Genomic DNA, 8,238 nt, shown 5'->3' on the forward strand with positions numbered 1-8,238 from the left:
AACAAGAAATCAATAGCAAAGAAATATTCATTTTTAATTTTAGTATATTGAAAAATTTATAATCACTGAGTATTACCAACTCAGACTATTACAGGTGCAAAACTCCAAACTGGATTTTAACTCGGGTTTATCTAAATATCCCTTTCTACTATCGGGACAAGGCATGAAATTTTGGGAGAGACGTTCTAGTCGATTACATCGAGGACAGTGCTCAGCTGGTGCTTATTTCATCGACCTCGAAAGGATGAAAGGCAAAGTCGACCTCGGCAGAATTTGAACTCAGAACATAAAGTCAGATAAAATGTCACTAAGCATTTTGTCCGGCATGCTAACGATTTCTGACACCGCCCTCGAAGTTACTGGTCTTGCACATCGGACAAAATGCTTGGCGACATTTCGTCCGTCTTTATCTTTTGAGTTCAAATGCCGCCAAAGTCGATTTTGCTTTTCAACCTTTCGGGGTCGACGAAATAAGTACCAGTCGATTACCCGCGTCGATTACATTGACTAGTTCTCTCCCGCAAAAATTTCAGGCCTTGTGTCTATAGTGGAAAGGATTATTGTCATTATTTTCTAACAGTAGCGTCTAAAGATATATTTTTAATTGGGTTTGGGGCAAAAAGTCAATTCTTCGGGTTTCCTACTCAAATCATACTGAGGCATACCTAAACATCAAAAGACATTAAGTGTAATGTTTTCAACCGGGACAGTTATTTGACTGGTACTTAATCTAACGGACTCAGGAAGAATGAAAAAGAATACCAACTTATTGCTGGGTTTTGAACTCAGAAAACACGGGTACGTCCCATAAACACGTGTTATTTAGTCGTGCTCCCTATCGTTTTTGCTATTCCATCGCCTTAATAATTATTATTATGAATCATACTTTACCATATTTATGATACAAAACTGTTCAGTAGCAGAAATATATGTATATACGCAATTAAGAATGTGTCCATGTATGTATATATGTAGGTAAGTAGGTAGATATATAGGTAGGGATGTAGGTATATATGCATGTTTTATCTAGCTATGTATTAAAGCCACAGTTTTAAGTAATGCACTTTCAAAAATTGCTCCAAGCATTTTATATAATCTTCTTAAGTTGACATTTGCCGACTTCACCTTCAACTGTTGTGTATGTCTTAATTTCACACTTTAAACATTGTTATGCATTCCTTCTCAAATGATAGCAGTTAGTTTATGGGCCAGCTAACGTTCTATTGTTAAACTTGCACAATTTTTGTGAGTAGATAGATAGATAGATAGATAGATAGATAGATAGATAGATAGACAGACAGGGATAGAGATTTTTATTACGATGGTAGCTCTAACATGGCTAATGTTTTATTCACCTTAGAGTTATCTGAAAGCATTGGAGTTAGGGAAGTTTAGGTTAATGTGTGTGTATGTTTGTGTGTGCGTGCATGATACAAGGTTTTGAAGAGATAAGGTCATGGTTAATAGTAGCATTTGACTGTCAAGTAGTTGTTTTTCAGTAAACCAGTATGGATGGCAGTTTGTGAAATGTCAGTATTATACATGGAAATAGAATGATTGAGAGAGTAAGAGAGAGAGATGAAACAGAGTTGATTTGACGGGCATTTGTAGAGAAAGAGACCTGCCAAAGTTAATCAATTGTACCTCTTAACAAGTGTAAATGAAGAACAAATAATTAAATGGAAATAGTAAAATCAAGGAAGCAATTAAGCAAATAAATAAATAAATGAGAGAGTAATAGAACATTTCGTACTTTTCAGTTTCGTGTTCATCACTCAACAAAGAATATTGGAGAATTGATTGCAAATAGCTTTAAATAAACGTTTTAAATTAATAACTTGAAGGTACGTTGTGTAATGATTAAATATTGGTTTCAAGATCATTAGGTCCTCGATTCGATTACCGGACCCAGTCATTCGTTCAGAATGGCACTTTATTTCACGTTACTTCTGTCAATCAGTTGCGAATGAGCAGCAGCGATGACGAGGTAAGTTAACTCTGTAATGGACTGGTGTGCCGTTCATGGACGAGACAGCAGTCCATCACAATCACTTAAATACCATAGCAACCGAGGTGAGCTTCAGATTAATGGGACTATATACTAAAACAGACAGTTTGTTGTTGTCATCATCATCATATCATCATCAAATGAAGAGCATCAAATCATTAAATAGAGAATGCTATTATATGAAAAGGGTGAAATTTTTAAAAATTAAAGCTTTTAAAATCTAAAAGAAGCATAAAGTTAATGTTGTTGTTTTCATTATTATTATTATTATTATTATTATTATTATTATTATTGAAAGATTTATTAACTTTTATTATAATATAAATTAGGCATGATTATCTCTGGTTCTTAGTATTACATTAATAAAGGGTTTAAAGGATTATGAGAATTGTTATTTATGACCCTAATTTAAAATATTTAATCATTTACAGTTTATAATTCATGGTTTGCAAAAAGTTGTTCCGTTTTGTGTCAAACAGAAAAAGTGGATAACCAAAAGTTTTAATTTTGATTTAAATTTAAAAGTAGAATAATTCTAGAAGGCTTTTAAATAATAATGAAGGAAAAGGCATGTGTAAAATATGCTGATAGGATAAAGCTAATAGCAATATCAACAATAATTCTTAATCCATTATAACATTTTATTGCCCAGTACCTGTAAGGTAAACAAAACAAAAATATAACACACATTTAAGCTTATATAGATTTTAGAGGTGTATCGCATAGTGTTAAGCAATAAAGATGCAGTATAGAGACACACAGGCAGAGGAAGAGAGAGCGTGTGTATACGTGTGTGTATGTGTGTGTGTATGTGTGTCTCTGTGTGTGTGTGTGTGTGTGTGTGTGTGTGTGTGTGTGTGTGTATTTCTGTGTTTGTGTGTGTGTTTATTTGTATGTGTGTGCGATTTTAACTATACGTGCCGATAATGGAAGCCTTGTAGATAAGAATTAGGTAGTGAATAAGTGGATTATAATGAATTATGTAGAGTATATAGTTACGGTAATAGTATTTTAAGAATATAGTAATAGGTAATATTTGGTAAAGGGTAAAGTCATGGAAAGAAAAAGAAATATGTAAGGAGACACAGTCAGATGAGAATATATAAGAAGATTGGTAAAATTAATATAAAAATATAATAAATTTAACCGTAAATCATTATTAGCAGTGTACAATTTACGTTCTGAGTTCAAATTCAACGGTGGTCGACTTTGCCTTTCATCCTTTCGGGGCTGATAAATTAAGTACCAGTTGCGTACTGGGGTTGATCTAATCGACTGGCTCCCTCCCCACAAAATTTCGGGCTTTGTGCATAGAGTAGAAAAGAATTATTAGCAGTACACAATTTACGTTCTGTGTTCAAATTCCACCGAGGTCTACTTTGCTTTCATCCTTTTGGTGCTGATGAATTAAGTACTAGTTGAACACTAGGGTCGATGTAATGAACTTGCCCACTTATTACTCCCCCGAAATTGCTAGCTTTCTGCCAAAATTTGAAACCATTATTACTAATACACAATGAAAAGTACGCCAGCATATTCATTCGTGATTTCAGTCATTAATTTAAAATCTAAGTTTGAAAACTTCTGTGCATGAAAGCTTAGAAGCATTCAGAATGTTTAATTAAAAGTAGGACCGTGGAAATAGAATTTTCATGCTTTCTGCGATGCAGAGGTTGCAAGGTTTCACTCAATTTAGTATATTCCATCTTCGGTTGATGGATGCAGACTTAGCTTGCAAAAAGCTAGTAATCTCTAATTATATTTATCTTTTCTTTTATGTTTTACTTGCTCCCATCATTAAACAGTGAACAAGCTAGGACACCATGAAGACTTTTAGTCGAATGAATCGACCCCGGTATGTTTATTAAAACCTGGCACTTATTTGATCGGGCCCATTTGCCGAAAACCAAGTTACGGGGATATAAGAACACCAACATCGGTTTTCAAACGGACATGCACGCACAAATACACATATATAAGGGCTTCTTTCGGTTTCCTTCTACGAAATCCAGTCACAACGCTTTGGTCTGTCCGAAGCTATACACTTGCCCAATGTACCACACAGCGAGACTGAACCCGGGATCATGTAGTTAGGAAACAAACATTTTAACACACAGCATCGCCTGCGCTTATTTGTCGAGATCTGTAAATGTTTGTATATGGGATCATTAAGTTCGTGTGAAATGGTTTAATACTATGCCGATATAGTATTTAGGTATGGTTCGTCTGTGTGGTGTACTGATAGACAATGTCTCTCATGAAGAATTTTTAGTCTATGGGAAGCATTTCATAATTAAGGCAGTTACATCGTCTCCTCGATTTCTATGTTTTTCATACACATTCATACATCTATTCATGCATACTGACACAAAAATATATACATGCAGGCGCAGGCGTGACTGTGAAGTAAGGTTTTTTCTCCCCAACTATATGGTTCTGGTATCAGGTTCACTGCTTGGTACTTTCAGCAAGTGTCTTTTATAGCCTCGGGCTGACGAAATCCCTGTGAGTGCGCTCTCTCTCTCTCTCTCTCTCTCTCTCTCTCTCTCTCTCTCTCTCGCTTTCTTGTCCATCACACCGTCATTTCCCCTTTCTCTATTGCTTCTCTCTAAATATGTAGACACTCACCCTCCCTTTTCTCTTTCTCTCTCTCTCTCTCTATCTCTTTACTTCACTCTATCACTCCATAATTCTTCTCTCAGAACCTTAATCTCTCTTCTACTGTTCTCTCTTTTTCTCTCTCTCTCTATTTCATCTCTATAAATACATAGACACACACACACTCACTCTTTCTCTTTTTCTTTACTTTTCTCCATCGCACCGTCCTTCTCTCAACCCCTTAAACTCCCTAAATATAGTATATATATATATGTGTATGCATACATATATGTATATGTATATATATGCATGTGTATGTGTTTTGTGTATATATGTATATATAGACACACTCTTTCTCTCTCTTCTCTATTTTTTCATTTCTAACACAGTCTTTCTTCTCTCAGACCCTCAACCTCTATTATAAATACATACTCCCTCTCTCTCTCTCTCTTTCTCTCTTTGTCTCTTCACTTCTCTCCATCACGCCCCTTTCTCTATCTCTTCACTTCTCTCTGTCACACCGTCTTTTTATTCTCTCAATCTTTCTAAATATATAGACACAAACATTCTCTCTCTTTCTCTCTTCCTCTCTTCTCTCAGCCTCTCAACCTCTCTAAATATATAGACACACTTTCTTTCTCTATTTCTTCACTACCTTCCATCACACCGTTAATTTTTTTTAATAAATAGATAAATAAATACATAAATAAATAAAATATCAATAAAAAAATGTCCAGAAACTGGAGGAGCATGGAATTGGCGTTGTTTTTGAGAGCCTGGCACTGTGCTGAAGGAGATAACCCAAACAACATAATCACAGCTGCGCTGAAGAGCAATGGTTACACCAGAACATTAGCACAGATAGAACGAAAGAAGCACGAGTTTACACGTTCCTATACTCTCATACGATCCCATATCAGCACTTTTGATGCCATCTTTGATAATGAACACAGCAAAGAGGACAAGGATGGAGGCACAGATGCTGATGAAAGATGTCACCCCCACTTGGCAGACACTCAAGAAAACAAAGATGATTCAAGAATACAAGAAGATTCAAGCGAGAAACCTGCCTGGAAAGTAAACTCAAGTGCAAGTGCCCCTACCACCATCAAAACGAAAAACCATGGAAGTGAAAGAGCCAAGAAAGAACTAAAAAAAGCAAAAATTAAAACAGAAACAAAAAATGAAACAGCCAAAGAAAGAAGCAAACCTAACTACCCATATAACAAAAAAAGATAAAAAGAGACAGCACACACGAATATGCAAATTCTACTTGAAAGGTGTCTGCTGGCATGGAGAGAAAGGTGCAAGCTGCCGTTTTGCACACCAAAGACCACGCCACATAAACATGAAACAGGGCGGAAACCACCTGCCAAAAGGAAAGGACTACGCACCACCTGCTCCAAAACGGAGGAACACAGATGTAGTGCGTGTTACAAACCAAACTTCTCAACATGTTGTTGAAAGGGCAGCTGCTGAACAACAATCTTTTTTGTGCGTGGCACAAGAGATTGTACAGCAGCTGATCTGGCTGCATCAATCTCACATATGGGACTATCCCCAATACACAAGATCACCACAGCAAATAGACCCAAGGTGGGCACCACTGGCAATAATACACACATTACAGCGGTGCTCTTACTGAACATCAGAGGACTGTTTATCACTTAGTAACAGGATAAAAATCCCTTTCTTGAGAGACCTTGTTGCATGCAATCAAGCCTTATGCATAGCACTTACGGAAACACACCTGAAACCAGATATAGGAAATGCAGAAATACACATACCACAGTATGTTGTATTACAGACCAACAGGAAAGAAAGGAGTCATGGTGGGGTTGCTATGTACATCTGCGAAGACCTCACACCCCAGATCCTTTTGTCACACTCAAATTCATTATATGACACACTAATTATGATATAAGGCAATTTGATGTAGGTATATGTGCTACATATCGCCCTCCAGAAGTTCCGAATCTTGTAGGCAAGTTTGAAGACTGCCTTACAAGAATAGAAGTTCTAGTCACATTAGAACAACACATAAGTGTACTTCTTATGGGATACTTCAATCTGCCCACTGTCAGATGGCCCGAGGGCCTTTATCTCCCAGGAATGACACGATACGAACAAGGACAGGTGAAGTCCCTCCTGAACCTCATTAACACTTTGTACATGGAACAAATAGTACTCCAACCAACCAGGGCAGGTAACATACTGGATCTCTGCTTCACAAATAATATGGATCTCATCCATAATGTGAAAGCGACGCCGACGCTACTCTCGGATCACAACATGGTAGAGCTGACCATGTACGTACCAAAGGAAACCATGGACATGCAGCCTACAAGAAACTCTCAGAATCTTTCCAGCTTGAACTTCCATAAGGCAAAATGGATACAAAGTGAGAAAGAGATCCTCAAACAAAACTGGCCTAAATGTCTCTCCTCACCGGACATCGACATGCAACTGCAACAATTCATGTCTGTAATGCAAGCCATATGCTACAAATGTGTCCCGGAGAGAAAGGCCACTGTACACAAGAAGAAAATCCCCAGGGAGAGGAAAATTCTTATGAGACAGCGTACAAGAGTTTCAAATCGCCTAAACGAACAAATTGAAAGCAGTGAAAAGACCCGCCTGAAAATACAACTGCTGGAGATCGAAAGAAATCTGCAACTCTCCCATGACAAAGAAAGAGCAGACAAAAAAGCCTGGGCTGCAGACAATATAAAATCTAACCCCAGAGCTTTCTACAAGTTTACCAAAAAACAGCTTCAGTGCACTGCAGGATAGGGCCTCTCCTCGAAAAAGACGATACACTCACAGGAAACCCAAGGAGGATAAGTGAAATACTAAATGAGCAAATCAAAAGTATTTTCATTCAACCCCCTAGGACACTTGCAAGTCGGCAATCCAACTGACTTTTTTACCACTGCAGATATACATACAGAAATATGTATATATCATATATATATATATATATATATATATATATATATATACTATATATAAAACAGAGATGTGTGTGTAATCGCTTTTCACGTGAAATCGACTTCACCAAATGCTTCCATACTTGTGATGCATGAATAATTTGACCTCGGATAAATGTTAGGCTCTTCATTTGATTTTTTTAATTAAAAATAAATAATATTGCTTTATATTTAAGATTCACTTCTTTAAAAAGGTTCCTCAATGTCAACTTCCGGTATTGACGTAACAACGGCAAAAAGCTTCACTCTCTATTTTGTGTGTGAGTGTGTGTGTGAGTGTGTATGAGAGAGAGAGAGAGAGAGAGTAAATACTACATACACACCGCTCTCTCACTCTGTCTCACACACATACTCACGTACACACACACCCCTTGACACACTTACACTCTGTCTCTTACAAACACACACATACATAAATGTATACAAACATATTTACAAAGACACACGTGTGTATGCGCGCGCGTATGTGTTTGTAAGAGACAGAGTGTGAGTGAGTCAAGGGCTGTGTTGTCATATGCATACATCCAAAGATGTATGTATATTTATGCATGTACGTATACATGACAACAAACCTCTCTCTCTCACTCACACTCTGTCTCTTACAAACACACACATACATAAATGTATACAAACATATTTACA

Source organism: Octopus bimaculoides, chromosome 15, assembly GCF_001194135.2.
Source record: "Octopus bimaculoides isolate UCB-OBI-ISO-001 chromosome 15, ASM119413v2, whole genome shotgun sequence".
NCBI classification, from domain to species: Eukaryota; Metazoa; Mollusca; class Cephalopoda; order Octopoda; family Octopodidae; genus Octopus; species Octopus bimaculoides.